This window comes from Crocodylus porosus, unplaced genomic scaffold, assembly GCF_001723895.1.
Source record: "Crocodylus porosus isolate Cpor-Errol unplaced genomic scaffold, CroPor_comp1, whole genome shotgun sequence".
Classification (NCBI taxonomy): Eukaryota; Metazoa; Chordata; order Crocodylia; family Crocodylidae; genus Crocodylus; species Crocodylus porosus.
The window spans coordinates 1,091,108-1,107,299 of NW_017728916.1; the positions used below are offsets into that span (position 1 = coordinate 1,091,108).

The window sequence follows — 16,192 nt, forward strand, 5'->3', positions numbered from 1 at the left end:
AAACAGAAGCATATAAACATAGTTACTTGTTCAAGTAGGGTTGAACTATTGTTGTAGCATTTCTTTTGCCCTAAAACAGCTCCTGATAACACCTCGTCACTCCTGGTTCACAGCCCTTTTTCATCTGTCCCAGCAGATTGTTGGTATTTACTTTTCTACATTATTTAGCTCAACCTGTGACTGCCTCTTTCTGAGAGCTGAGGAAGGGCATTTGATATCTGAAAAGCTCATCCTAAAGTTCTCCCAACTATACAGTAGAGACAATAAAAGTTAATCACAAAAAATATCTTTCTCTACTTGTTCAGGACCACACTACCAGTCAGTGGCAAATATAGGTCTAGTAAGGACTCTCTGATGTCAGCTTCTATGTGCTCATCCTGCCAGCCTTTGCTCTTTCAACCCCAGGTTTCAATATCACAGACTTTTGGGGAAAGTGCTGGAATCAGAAACTATGCTGAGCTTCATATCTACCCCAGTCTGTATACACTAAGCCTAACCAAGATCCCAGACTGGAATACTCCTAAACTTTGGATTTGGGTAGCCAGAAAGTAAAGTCAAGATCTAAATGCACACATCCAGCATATTACTAAATTCAGTGTCTTCCATATTTAGAGCCAATCAAGTGAAAATCTCTCCTGCTCCTCAAACTAGACATTCATATTTCTGTATCTTTGTGAGCAAGATCTTCACAGAAATGAGATGGGTGGGGAGGAGGGAAGGGGAGTCATTCATGCGAAGTGATGGCACAAACTCCGTAGTATTTATCTAAAGCATCAGAGAAAGTTAGACCACAGAAGTCAAGAAAGGACTTAATCACAGCAAGTAAAACAGATGGTTCCTTAGAGAACTAGGTACTCTAGCAAGAATGGTAGGACCTTGGTTCCTGTATTAACTGAAAACACCAGCTTGAATAATAAGAGAGTTTTTGTTTTAGAACCCATCTGCTTAGCTCGAGCATACCATCTGTTCAGCAGGCTGGTTCTGCTCTTAACGCAATTTCGCAGCCAGATAAACCAAGGCACTGGATTAGCAAGGGATTTAGCTGACATTACACCAGGAATCAGTTATTAGTGATTATCTTTGGCCAGCATATTTACACACTGCAGTAATTCACTCTGTTCAGTTTTAGAGCAGGTGACTTGCCATACCCTGGAAGCTGCAACAACACAGAAACAAAGGAAATCCTCTATTTCTTGTACTAATCACTTCCCCTGAACCAAGGGCAGTGTCTTAAGAAGTGATCTGACTGATGTACATTGCCCTGAGAGAATATATTTGTAACTACTACCCCTTTACAACCTAGCTAAACATATGAAGTAGCTCACAGACTGCTTCAACAACAACAAAAATCAATGCTTCTCTTATAAAAGATCAGAACTTCTTCCTACCTTACTCTGGGATATTGAAACTAACTTCTACTATGAGGTATGATTTGCTTCCCTACTGTTATTTCTAGCTACAACCAGTCAGGCATCAACATGCCTTCTCAAGCCTAATAGAAAACTACTGCCAAAAGCCCTACTTTCCCCATTAAGGTGCCTCTTAAAAGGCAGGGCAGCACAGGTGTGCTTACACAACAGGCCTAGTGAGCAACACCTGGTAATCATTTAATAAAGGGAATAAAAGTGGTCCCCTGAGTGGCTGGAAACCTGAGTAATTACTGATAATAAATGATGTGAAGGTGTTAATGGCGATAGGAGGAAGAGAAATGGGGTCTTACTTATGTGGATAATAGCTGTACTGAAGAAAGGCTATAGTCTTTCTGGAGCTGTTTTTCCCCTTCCTGAGACAGAGCAGTCAATTACATTGTTTTGTGCAAGTTATAGAAAGAATAAAAAATGACTTGAGTGTTGCAGAGGCTGAGCCTGGTAAACTACTGAAAGCTAAATGAAAGCTGTTCTGCCTCTCCCTATATCCATAACTTAGATTAACTGATTGCTCTTTTAGTACAGTTTGAAAGCCTATTATTAATATAACTATATTAGTTTCTGGATCAAGTTTCCCTAAAGAGAAATCCTAATCAACAGCACAGAAACAGAATCCTCCTTTATTGCAAAGATACCGGGATGAAAAATATCCATCTGTATAGCTGGTCTTAAAAAGTTATTCGTTCTTCAGTGCCAAGATGCTGGCTTTTTCTACTTCAGCTAAAGGAATAAATCTGGTAGTGTGGGCTGCTTCTCTTTGAGGCAGCTACAGGAGGGGTTACAGGCTGGAGATGTAACCCATTATACACTCCTAGCCTTTGTGTTATGTTATAATGATCTGGTACAAAATGATAATAGGAACCACTGCTAAAACTCACCTGAGACCTAGCATTTGCAGTGATTAGCTTGAGTTAGTATGCTGCAAAGCATTTAAGCCATATAGGAGTGGATTAGTACCTGACGAGCTATTGCAATTCAAAATTGCGTCCCCCTTCATCTCAGCACTACTCTAGCTTGAAACACCCCCAACTGACCAGCTATCCTGAGTTTAAAGCAACACTCACTTTGAATAGGTGCATTGTATAAGCATGGATTTCATTTGGAGTACAACTTGAGTTACAGCCTGAGCTAACAATGTACTGAGGATGAGCACCCAGTTTCTGCACTGCTAAATGCATTTAAAGATCATATCCTACAGCTAAATACATAATTTCTCAGATACAGATAATGGTGCAGTTTCAAATCTAGATGATCACAACACAGGGAGTTTCTTTTCTTTTGCATTCCTTTGTCTATGGGAGAATGAGAGAACTTCATTTTCTTTTGTGGATGGCCTGATGCTCAGGCAGAAACAGTGAGCATGGAAAAGCCATTCTGGTTACAGTAGAACCAAGCGCTTTCTGATAACTTCCCTTTGACTGGCCTTTCCCAGTGTATTAGAACCAGAATTTTCTGAGATGCCTGGTGGTATCCAGGCAATGAACTAAATTTTTTCCTCTCTGCTATACATCTCATGCTCTTGCAAGCTAAAAAATCTTTCAAGTTTGTTGCTGAATTTGGTAATGGCTATGTTTATAGTCTTCCACTATGCCTTAACTAGGAGAGAGAAGTATGCATAGAAAATAATCACTCTTCCCAGACCAGAATGTAGATGCCTTCATGTGACAGGGCTTCCCTGTGCTGTCCCATAGCTCAGTGAGTCTGCCTCAGCAGAATGCATGATTACAGGTTTGTAGCATAATTTAGCAGCTCCCATTAATCCCACAAATTGGGGTTTTTAGTAATCAGGAGTTTGAAAAATTCAGGCTTTGTGTGTTATAAATCATAGACTCAAAATTAGCGACTACCTATGACATTTATCCTTGGTTTTTCTGTTCTTCTATTTCCATAAAGTGATACACTACCTCCTTAACTCACAAGGGCTTTTAAACTTAGTTGTAAATCCTGGTAGAACCCTTAGACGTAAGGTATCATGTTTTGGGAAGCACTGTTTTGTGAACTGAGATGAATGTATTCACCCTCCGAACCTGAGTGAAAGTGTTTTTTCTCCAATGAGTTTTTACTTTTTAGTGGATTTGGTATAGGTTGCGGGGGTCAGGCCTCACCTCTCTTTGATCTGTTCTTTGACCCTGAGATGAAGTCATTTCTTCCCTCTGCAGCTCGGGTTCTCTACTTGTACAATGAGGATAATCGTACTGACTTTTTGGTCTAAAAAGTGATATAGAAAATCAGGGGAAATGTTGTTCAAGTTGAAAGGCACAAACACTGCAGTATTGCAAGCTGGATCTGATCATTTTTACAATCATTTTTGTATTCTCTGCCAAGTTGGCAATTAACAAACAAATGCATTTAATTAAGGGAGCAAATAACAAAACTTAATGTTGCATAGGCAACCAAGGCAACATCAGAACATCTGTGAGCATCTCTGGCAATAAATAAGTTATGTTGTACAGAATGGCCATGAGCCCACACAAACTTGGTTTCCTGGCATTTGTTTGCTTGCTCGTTTTTTTCTCTTTTAGAAAAAAGTAAATCTAAGACAGGGATATTTTAAAACATGATAATAGATTCCAGAGTAAAACACTGTTTACTCCGTTGTCTTTGCACAACTCGGCTTACCTCAGGTCATGGAAAGAAAAGGGAATCCAAAAGGCTAGGAAAATACTATTCACCATAAAACCTGGTCTCTGCAATAATACAGAATTGGCACCCTCCCATCACTCAGCTGACAAAACTGCTCTGCCTATCTTCTTCATAAGTCATCCTTCACACAAATTTGTCTTCAGTTTATGGAGTGGAGTAGGTGTAAAAGAAAAATAGTGTTCATGAAAACAAAATACCAGCACTAGAAAACATAATGGACAAAGGGGGAGATATCTCAGATAAACTCTACTACTGTATATAACTGTTACATCACACATGTTCTGTCTTCTGTATCAGTACTTACGCAGTTCACTCCTTATTTGCAGCACCTACTGATATCCTCCAACCTGGGGCCCAGCAACAGTGCTGCCAGCACACTGGGATCTTGGCTCTGCACCAGTCCTGAGTAAAAGCTAGTTCCTGAGCAGAGAATTCAAACTGAACCAGTTTAAGCAACACATCTGTGATGTGGAAAAGCAGTAATGCAGTATTAAATTGAAATCCAAATGTTCCTTTTTGTTAGTAAAAAAATAAAAGCAAATTCTCCAGAGCAGGACAGCCAGCAGGATGGATGTACATTTTTTTTTACCGTATGCTACAACTTGAAACCAAAATATAAGGCCAGTTCTTGGCAAAAACAATATTGTGATATGAGTTTGGTGCATCTTAGTTCACTCCCTAGTGGACAAGTGCCAACATCATAAAAGAAAATACCAATAAAGATGTTACTACTTGTTCTCCTTTTTGTTAGACTCATAAACCAGACCACATGCTTTGGATGGAGCCTAGAGACTGAACTCTTCTATTATGAGATACAATCAGTCCAACTAGGCTTGAGTTTATTATGGAACAGTTGCCTTACTTTCAAGCATATACACCTCCATCTCCTTTCTCTGTCCTCTTGAGTTTCTCATTCCACTCCATATGTGCCTTTAACAAAACTTGCCAGAAAAGCCATAAGACTAGATATTTGAGCTGGTATCTCCCTGGATTGTAATTATCATAAAGCCCTGAAAAGCAGTTTACTAGCAAGGGAAACATTTACCAGAAACGTCCTTTGGCTTGAACTCTTTGACAAATGAAGAAAACTCTGATCAGTGTTTTGTTATCCTGGAAAATTCCTATGATGGCAAACTAATGAAATACTTTTTTAACAAAAAGAAAAAAAAAGGAATTCAAATTCAGTTTGGAACAAAACCAAGATGTTGGTAGAAGCTCGGAGAAGGAAAGCAAAGACAATGGGAGGGCAATGAAATCTATGTTAAACAACCATTTGTGGAGTATATTATGGATCCTACTGAACCTGGAAACATGCCAACTCATTTTACACCTGCTCCTGAAGAGTTACCAGTCTACCTGGATTAAAATCTATTGCTGACAGGTTCCTTCTCTTCTTACTACTCTTTATTTCTCTAGCACCAATTTATTAAAGATATCTAAAGGTCATCTTGGAGTTTTTTACAGTGGAAGGAGCCCCTCATATCTTTTTTTTTTTAAAACCACCCCCTTTCAGTGTTTTAGACGAAGTGCCACAGGATGAGGTGGGTTGCAGAAAACAGGAACACTGCCACCAAGCTTTGTCATTAGCCACCATGTCAACACTGCCTATCAGTACTATGTCTAACGGGATTATCCACAGAACGTTTGACAGTCAGTCCTGAATCTGCTTTGGCTTGCAAATAAAAGCAAAATGCTTGGCTAGGTGTTTTTGTCCTCAGCATAGAGCACAGAGTTGTTGATATTTTATTAGGAAAAAAAAGAAAGAAAAACCTCAAGCAAGCATTTAAGGTTACAAAGTCAAGCACTCAGAAGTTAAGAAATGCTATAATTTAGGCTACCCAGGCAACTTTAATTCTGCCGCTTTGTGCCACTGTCAAAACACAGTCCTTCTCCAAAGTATAGAAGTACCAAGACTTTCCACCAAAATTTTAGTGAGGGATTAATATGGGCAAAACAATGGATTTTTGTCTAACTTTATTCTTGGGAGCAACTGAACTCTTTCAGCTAAAACTTTCCAAAAAAAAATAGTAATCAGCCTAAGGCGGATAGACATAAAAATAAACTTCAGCCCACATGGTAAATGCTTGGTAAACTTTATGAGCAACTGAAAATAGGGACTTAAAATGGAAATTATAGCACCATGCAGTGAACAGTCACCATGAATGTATGCAACACACAACTCTCCTACAGACATTAGCCAGCTCGCGCTCTTTATTATCCATGTGCAAATAGATGTCAGAATAATGGAACAGGTGCTTAAATGGCAGAGGGGGTTAAGCTAGTTGCTATGGCAGAATTATCATTTACCAGTAACCAGTTGTAAAAACTGGCAAAAAAAGGGAGGAAATAAATTTTGTCTCTGAGAAAATCTATTAGTGTAGGGATGAATGTGTGTCACTCACTGCAGGCTGTGGGAACACAAAAGTCTTGCTTCATAAAAATCTCATTATATAACACCAGGGAACTTGCATGGTTTGGCACCTTTTGGGAACATGGAAGCTCCTTTTTTTCCTGTTCCTTTGTGTCCCAGAAAGGGGATTTCAACAGTACATGAACTCTCAACATATGAATCATGCTATATATGTATAGAGAGAGAGTGTGAGTGTTGAACACAGACTTCCTCCAGGTACCTCTTCTAGCCTTTCCACAAGTTCAAATCTTTGTTCTCACTTCAACACTCTTTGAACTCTGTTGGCTCAACTGTATTTGGTTTCTTTTGCCTCATCCCATTTCTTCAATTCCTTCCCAATTATACTTGCTCCAACCACATCATCATCATCATTATCATCAGTCTTCACAAGCTGGCCCGTTTTGAACTTTTATGATCTGTTAAAAATTGTTGGGCCCAAATTTCAGACGTGCAGAGCGCTGCCATTCCTATAGAGAACTTCAAAAATCAGGCTTGTTATAGCATGGAGCTAAGGCATGTATTTGTTTGCAGTCTATTTATTTCTTTGAACCACTTCAACAAGGTGTTGGATAAATTATGGCACAGGCTGTAGACACACATTATTCATCTTACAAAATGCCATCTTCAGTGGAGCTATAATTAAATCCAAAGCCAGCCTAATTATACAATCTGCTTATCCCTGTTAACAGAGTTATTGTAACACAAGAAATGGGCAGACCGATTTACTAAAAGCTTCATTTACCACCAGGAGCTGGGAAAAGAGCACAGGAATTTTACTGGGATAACAATAATGCATTTCTGACAAACAGTAGTAGTCGCCAACATTTGGTCCCCTCAGAGGAGAAGGGATTTTATTTTTAGTGAGTGACATTTCATGATCAGAGCTGCAATTTTTTCCTCTTAACGATTTATTTCTGCCTCTATTAAAAGAAATCATCTATCCATTCTTAATCTCCTCCTCACCAGAAGCTCAGTTCCACTTGGGAACTTTTCTGTCTCATTAATATCACCTTCATGTCCTTTTCAATAGTATTTCCTGTGCAAATATTCTTCCCCTTGGTGTTTTTAGAGCCATTTCTATAGCAGCAGAGTACCAGCTAAGGTTGGGGAGGAGGGAGATTTTTCCTGTTTCAAATTTCAAAGCTTGCAGAAGGTAAGATTCAGAATGACAGCCAGCATGGCTTTGTCACTTTGTCTCTTGCCTTACCAACCTCATCTCCTTCTGTGACCCTGACATGAGAGAGCAGGTTGACATTGTATACCTTGACTTCCAAAGGGCCCTTAATCTAGTATCCCATGACAACCTCAGGAGAAAATTGGAGGATCGTGAGCTTAACTCCAAGACAGTCAGGTGGGTGTGAAACTGGCTGCAGGATAGGACCGAGAGAGTCTTAGTGAATGGATCTGTGTCATCCTGATGAGAAGTGGGCAGTGGTGTCCCACAGGGGTCAGTGCTTGGTCCAGTGCTTTTCAACATCTTGGTTAATGATTTGGATGTGGGGGTGAAGAGCTCACTGGCCAAGTTCATGGATGACACCAAGTTATGGGGGGGCGTGGTCATGCTTGAAGGTAGGCTACAGTTACAGGTGGACCTAGACAGGCTGGCAAGTTGGGCAGATCAGAACCTGATGATGTTCAACATTGAGAAATGTAAAGTACTCCACCTTGGGATGAGCAACCCCCAACACACCCACAGGCTTGGCAATGCCAAACTGACTAGCACCATGAATAAAAGGGACCTGGGGATAATAATAGACTACAGTATGAATACGAGCTGGCAGTGCGATGCTGCAGCCAGTAGGGCAAATAATAGCATGGCATACATCAATCGATGCATCTCCAGCAAAACCAAGGAGGTGATTCTTCCACTTTACTCAGCACTGGTGAGACCGCAGCTGGAGTACTGCATCCATTTCTGGGCACCACACTTCAACAAGGACATGGAGAAGCTTGAGACAGTCCAAAGAAGAGCCACCCATATGATCAGAGTCTTAAAAGGTAACCCATATGAGGAAAGGCTGAGGGATCTGGGACTCTTCAGCCTGAGGACAAGAAAGCTGAGAGGGGACCTGGTAGCTGCTTACCACTACACTAGAGGAGTACATCAAGGGCTCGGTGAGCAACTGTTCACCAGGGCACCCAAGGGGAAAACCAGGAGTAATGGCCAGAGACTCCTGGAAGACTGATTCAAGCTCAATATATTAGGAAAAACTTCTTCACAGTCAGTCACCTCTAGAGGTGGTGCAGTCACTGGACAGTCATCTTGCTGGGGTTACCTGACCCCCAGTTACCTTTCCTGCTTGATGCGGGAGGCTGGACCCAATGGTCTTCTGAGCCCCTTACAATCCTTACAATCTATGAATTTGGAGGGAATTTAGTGAAGAGGGACTAAGACCCACTGGTACAGTGAAGTGAGATTTATCTGGGCAACAAGACTCCTGCCTGCTTTCCAAGGAGATTCAAGACTGCTGTTCAAGTTGGCTTAATTAGCCATTTTAATTCAAACTGTTCAGGATATTTTATGACACTACAGTGACACAAAACAACTGGAGAGTACCTGAGAATCTGTCCCATACACCAGCTCAATTTACTTGAACTAGAATGACTCAGTTTGTCTTCTGTCCTACCTGTGAAATCATCGAAAGTATGTACCTAAATTCTAGATTTTTCACACAAATACTCTTGCACTTAGGTCCTGCTTGGCAGACTTTGAAAAGAAGCAGGCAAAGGAAAACACAATGAATGGAAAATGAATCTGACAAAAGTAAAGAAGAGGCTGTGAAGAAAGTGAGCAGAGAGAAATTCAGCTGAAAATAAAATCAGTCCTCTCCAATGCATTTGGGGCCTTTGCTTTTGTGAGCCAATCTTGAGGGAAGGCAAATGTATAAAGAAGATGAGCATACCAACACATGTGAGGCTGGAAAGGTCTGAAATCCTAACCATCCTGGCCAGGAGGCCCCCAGGCTGCACAGAGCCATCATAAAAAGAAACCCAGCAAAAAGAATGGTAGATTGTGCTGTTAGGTAAGATTGTTTCCTGCAAAAGAATAATTTATACCTTAAGAGAACCACAAAATGGAAACAAATAGAGAACATACAATATTGGACCCATAACTAATGGCACAAAAAGAACCTGATGTAAAATGTTGATTTTCCTTAAACTCGCCTAGCCTTCTTGCCTCCTCTTCTTTCTCTATCAGTATTCCTCTTCAATATGCATTCTCATTTTCCTTTCCTGCGAAAAATATCACAGACAAGTTGGGGAATGGGAGTCAACATCTGGCTTCCAGTACTGCTCTGTGTAACTCCAAAGTCACAGAGCAACTGGTAAATTGGTTTAATTATCTGTGTGTTCCCCTTAAGTGCAAGGACTAGCAGCAGCTCTACATCATTGCCCAGTTTTCTTGCATACAAGGGTACACCAAGGAAAAGGCAAGCATGGATAATATGCTTTGGTGTTTTTGGCTATTTCTATCTTCCAAAACAAACCTAAGGGGCCATTTACCAGTCTTTGGACAGAACATACACTAGGGCAGGGGTCAGCAACATTTTTGAGCAGTGTCAAAAACACCTGCAACCTCAACTTGTAAGATGTTGGTGTGCCAGGGGCAGGTGGTAGGGGAGCTAAGTGGCCCAATTTTTTTTTTGTGGCAGTGCAGCCCGGGCCTCTTCTCTGCCATTCACCCCAAGCAAAATGCCTTCACATGCGATGCTCTGGCACGTGTACCAGGGGTTGCCTACCTCTGTACTAGGAACTGAATCAGTCTACTATGAGGCCCAAGATTCAGGTACTAAAATTTACAATATGGCCACCTCAGCTCATGTGAATCAATATAGATGACTCCACCAACTCAGAAATATTTCTAACAAGAGTATAAACAGTTAATTATAAATGACACCAGGTGGAGAATCAGAACCAATTATTGTAAAATTAACTACAATTTTGAAAAGTGTGTCTAGAGAATTTACAAAAGGTAATCAAAACTGTCACATAATAAGTGAACCTAATTATCCCTTATTGTACACTGATGAAACAGCCATCACAATAAACCTCAATGAAATGAGTACCATGGAGACTTTGCTGAGAACTTTTACTTCATTCATACAGCATATTGCTGATGTTTTCTGTCTCCTGGGAAGTTTTAAAATGGCTCCAGATGCCCAAAAGTTGTCCTCTGTCCACTTCTACAATATCATTAAAATTTAGCAACTAACTCTAAATGATACAACCCATTGCTCCTTTTATTACCTAAATAAGTAGGGGAGAAAAGACACTCTTCAAGAGCAAGCGGTGGTGCAGGGAGCCCAGGGACTGAATTAGGAATATCTGATTTCTTTCCTCTAATTTTATCTTAAATAAGGAATAGAATTGTTTTGAGCTCCTCTTTGATCAGACCTCTACCAGCACTTTCACCAGCCACCACTATAGTCCTGAGATGAAATCCTAGCTTTGTCATGAGTTTTGTTGGGTGGTGCTCTGGCGGATCTTTTTAACCCGGTTCCTACCGGTTTGTGTCACAAATGCACAACGCTGCATTTAATCAAGAGATAGGTGGAAACAGGAGGAGCTGCGTTTGCACGCGTTCCATTGTGTGCTCCCTGCGATGGGACTTTATACTTGTACCATGGGTGCCCGCTCCTCAAATCATCAGTTTGCACATTGCCTGTTTTGCTGTCTGAGAATGGGAGTGAGGTGCATTACAAATAATACCAGTTGCCAGCCACGGTGAATGATTGTTTTCCCATGATCTTAATTTCTCCTGTAACCTCACATGAAGACTATAGGCTGACTCATCTTCACAAAGATTTTGCACTGTGGTGGTGACCATGTAGTAGCTAACACAAAATAAGGCCTAATAAATAGACGCATCTATCTCTCTACCTCTTTCTATAACTGTCTCTGTAACTTTCTGTAGTTATCCATCTCCCTTTCTATCCATCCATCCCTCTGTCCATCCCTCTGTCCTTCTAGCCAGCCTTCTGTCCATCCAGCCTTATGGCCTTCCATCTGTCCTTCCTTCTGTCCTCCTGCCCATCCATCCTTCTGTCCATCTTTCCTTCCATACATCCCTCTGGCCTTCCTGCTTGCTTGCCTTCTATCTTTTTTCTCCCTCCATCCTTCAATGTAATTCTTAATGAAGGCTTATTCCATGCAAGGCAGGGTCACCCCACCTGCTCAGGGACCAAAAAGCCACATAGACACTGCACACAAGCAGAAGTGCTGGAGTCAGGGCAATCTGCCTCCCACATGGGCCTCTGCAGGCACAGCATAGCAAGGCTTTGCCAGCCACCTCACCCACACGAGCACATCCTTCTGCTTCAAGTCTCTCCTGCACCCTGATGCGGGTGCTGGCCCCAGCAGTCTGGCCACTTCCACACCTTAAACCAGCTCTACACAGGGAGAGGGACCCTGACCCATGGGGTGCAGAACTGCTTGGCCTCCCGCCTTCCCTGTTCTCCTTCCCTTTCAGGCTGCTTTGAGCCTCTGCCCACACAGGACCCACAAGGGGCTCTCCCATGCACCTTGTTCCCTTCAGCTTGTGGCCAGCCCTTTGTGTCCTACCCCCCCCCTTCAATATTCATGGGACCCAGGATCACACACCCACCTCTACCCAGCAGCTTCTGTACAGGGAGATGGGAGTAATTGGGGTCAAAATTCACCTGCGGAGCTGTATAACTTCAAGTCTGACCCTGTGTTACCCTGTGCACTATAGATAACCCATGGACATCCACTCACTGCAGGTGTCATGCTGCATCTCCGTTCCTTTGGTCCATCCCTGGGTGTTAATCTTTTCCCTTTAATCATTGCAAGAGTGAAAAATTTAGGGCAGGGCGCTAGGAAAGGAATGAATACATCATCGTCCATTAGACGGAGAAAGGGAGAGAGCTCACATTTTTCCTTCAGAGAACTTTGAACATAGGCTGTTATGCAAAGCACTGTTTTAAATATCTTACTCTTGTAGCAGAGCCAATGCACCCAAAGAGCAACACTATGCATTGTACGGATTAGGACTCAGCAGCAGCAAGAATGGAAACAGAGGGTAGGTTTGCTTCATGCATAAAGAAGACAAGGGTACAGATGCAGGGATGAAGTAAACTGTTGCTTTATGGAGGCCTGTGCAATTATGATTCATTTAGTTTATAAGGTATACCTCTGCCCTGCTTTCTGCTTAACTCCAGACTCACACCATTCACTACCTCTCTCTGCTTATTAAAAAGATTTACTTAGGCTTCAGGCAAAACAATAGATCCCATGGTTCTCCAGCTTCCTGTATATACTACTTGATGTCTCTTTCTCCATCCCCTGGCAAGATATCCTAATTAGGGGCCTGCTTTAAGCATACCTGAAAGATACAGCTGACTATACAGCAAGCACTTTACTTCAGCTTGGCATTCACTTATCAAGTGTGAACCTCTGCACTTCTGTCTTGAGGAGATGATGCCCTCTAGAGTCCAGTTTCTCAAAAATAAGGAAATAGTGAAAAGGAAAAAAACAAGTAGTAAATGTGATTGTGAGTGACCTTACCGCAAAAACATGTGCGAGGTGTAACCATCCTCTCAACACAAGGTAAATGACAGACCTCTGTGCTGTAGCTATTCACAAGTTGGGCATTCCCTGTTGTTAAGAGACTCAGTCCCTTGTAATAAAAGGCATTGGGTTCCCAGGTACCTTAGCCGAACCTCTGGGTGTCTCTTCAGGGTCTTCCCAGCCTCGCATGTGGCTCTCCTTTGTGACTCAGTATTCAGTGCCTACATGATAATACTCAGACTGTGATGCATAGGGTGAACTAGACAGAAAGGGTCACTTATATTAACAGTACACAGAGAAGATTATTCAGACAGCTTTCCTACAAGTGCAGCGTATCCAAGACAAGAATTCTGGTTTGCCTGAAGGTGAATTTAACAGTGCTTTTGTATGGCAAAGGTTTTGAAGAAGTGGAAGGGGCAGTTGTGGTGAACAGCTGGAACTCCTGAGGTCTATTCCTGACTCCATGTACTTGACCTTTCTCTGCCAGTATCTTGCTCTCTAAAACAAAGGCACTGTTACTCCCCTTCCTCACAAGGGGTTTGTGCTGCTCAGTGGAAATTTTATAAAGTCCTGTGAGACTCTTGGCAGTAGAGCATATCATCTTAACTGCTGCCTACCTTGCACTTCAAGGGCAAATGGACAACCGTGCTCACATCTTGAGACACTGAAGCCAAATCTTGATACACAACTTTGTATCATATTGTTCCATGACCTACAGAACATCTGATGAAAACAACAGGATAAGTGTATGGCATGAAATTAGCCCTAGCTAAAAAAAAATGGATGCAGGTTGGTATCTGTAATTCAAACCCAAATGTCAGGAGTCCATCAATGCAGGAGTTCAGTTTATGACTGCCTCTACCATCTAGTTTGGGCATTGTTTCAGAGCCCTATTTTCAAATTGTTTTGTCTTATTTAATTGTTATTACTGCCAGGGTTTATCCATATGTGAGCTGGAAAAAAAGGTCTTTGGAAAATCTGCACCCCATCCTAGGAGACCCCAAGCCTAGAGCAGTCCCTGGACTCTGTTCAGACTTCAGAAGTTTGAAGCTCAGCAGGTTCATTGGAAAGGGACCCAACTTTGTTGTTCTGAGTACTCACCAGAGGAAGCTCAGCCAGATAGGTGAAACGGGGACTGCACATCTAAGAGATCTCCAAGAGGCTGACAGAAGCTGGAGGCCAGGGATGGCTGAAGTTCATGTGTTCTGCAGATGTAAAACCATTTCTTCCACCCACTTCCTGGCCCCAGTTTTGAGGATGACAGGGGATTTATTTCAAGATCTTCCTGCAGCTAAAGCTCTAAAAAAAAACAAAAACCAACCAACCAAAAAACAAAACTAACGGTTTACTTGGCAGTGGCAAGCATTTCTGAGCTGTCACAGCAATGAAGTATGGGGCATGTATTTGCATTCCAGCTCTGAAAGCAATCCCAGAAGGAACACCCCGTGCATGTGCATACTGGTCCAAGTAGCATTCACCGGCATCTCTCTGGAACTGGAGGATTGCCAGGCAGTTGGCCCATATGTTATGAATACCTTTTGCAGTGCCTTGGCTTCCTAGCTAGAGATGTTCTCTCTTAAGGCAGCTGAGGCAAATACTGCACGCAACCTAGCATCTTGATGCAATGCCAATATCTCTGCGAGCTGTGCCCGATAACACAGCAAGAAGGGGAGAATAGGAGTCGTCCTTGTTCTGATCTTCTGGCATTTGGTTTCCAGGTCCCTGCCCTGCTAAGATGAGTATTCCTTCCATCTGCTGTTCACCGATTACAGCTTTTATCACAATACTGAAAATAACAAACCCAGAGCTACCTTGAACTGGAACCTTGTGCCTGACCCTTTATAGGGCTTCAGCTGATGACTCAAAAAAATCATATAGTCCACAGAGAGGCAGGGAATGAAGATAAGAAGCCTCTTTCATCAGGAGGACTCAACTGCCTTGTTTTTTAGCAACCCCTCTTGCTTTGGAGGTATTCCAGACATCTGGGTTGCCTCCTTTCTGAAATCCTGATTATACCTAATGAGCTTAGCTAAGGAACCATATCACGCTAGATAAGGAGCCATAACAAAATGTTATAGGCCAATTAGCAATATTAACAGTAGAGAGGAAAATGGTGCTGCCTTGATCTAGGTATAAAGCAACCAGAGCAGGCCTCACTCATCACACAACTCTGCTGATATACCTTCCTTCTTTCTGGCACCTTTGCATGCAATTCTTGGACCCCCAAACAACCCTGTTAATGAAGTGCTTGTGTGATACCAATAGAGCTCAAAGAATGAAAATTTAGCAGACATCCTGTGAATCCTGTTAGCAGCCTGGAGCAAAGGCTCTCTCTAAATCTTGCTCTTCCAGACCACATCTACACGCGGGCTTAACTGCGGAATGGGCTAATTAGCTGCAGAGTAAAGCATCACCATTTAAAAGTGTGACAGTATTAGGCCTCAGTAAACTAATTAACACTGCAGTAAGATAGTATAGCCCCTGACAGTACTATTTTAAGCCAGGGTAATTTACTGCAATTAAAAGCATGCGTGGATGCTGCCTGCAGGCATATATTGTGCCCAGCCAGCTGGGGGCAAGACTTGCCTGCCACCAACCTACATGGCTTTGCACTTTCAGCACCCTTGTGCCTCAGCCAGTTCCTCCACCACCTGACGCAACCACCCAGAGCTGACCCCCAGGCTCCCTGCTCTGCCCTGGCTCAAACTGCTGCTGTCCCAGACACACGTGAAAATGCTGAGCCCAGGAGTAGTTTACTCCAGCTAAAACTGCTCCAGAATGTATTGCTTCACATTAATTGCATGTGTAGATGCACCCCCAGTGACACAATTTGAGATTTCTTGTCCAAAACTAAGCCAGGCCATATGGATCCAAGCAGGAGCTGCCTAGTTTTGGGGGGACATTCCCTTTGTTTTTGGTTCAGGACTTTGAAATAACCAAGACAGAGGCTGCCCTTGAAGGCTCTGTGTCAGATTTTCCCCAGGGCTCTGTACATGGAGACGCATTGGGATTGTTTACTCTTTGCTGACCATCGGCTAGGCTGGAAGCATTGGTTCAGCTGTTAGTTCATTTCAATGTGGAGTGTGTTATTTCAAGCATCTCTGTAAACAGAGACACAACATCGCCCACTCAGCAATGGGAAAGCAGCCTTTTTAGTAACCATGCAAGCTGAATTACACCTCTC

General features: G+C 42.3%; 1 long non-coding RNA gene across 1 annotated transcript in view; it reads right to left on the minus strand.

Annotated features, from left to right (window-relative positions):
- Nucleotides 1–16,192, minus strand: part of LOC109310876 — a 30,169-nt gene that overhangs the window by 4,705 nt on the left and 9,272 nt on the right. Inside the window, exon 3 of the long non-coding RNA XR_002101332.1 lies at nt 12,705–12,709. This is a non-coding gene — a long non-coding RNA (uncharacterized LOC109310876). The remainder of the gene's footprint in view (nt 1–12,704; nt 12,710–16,192) is intronic.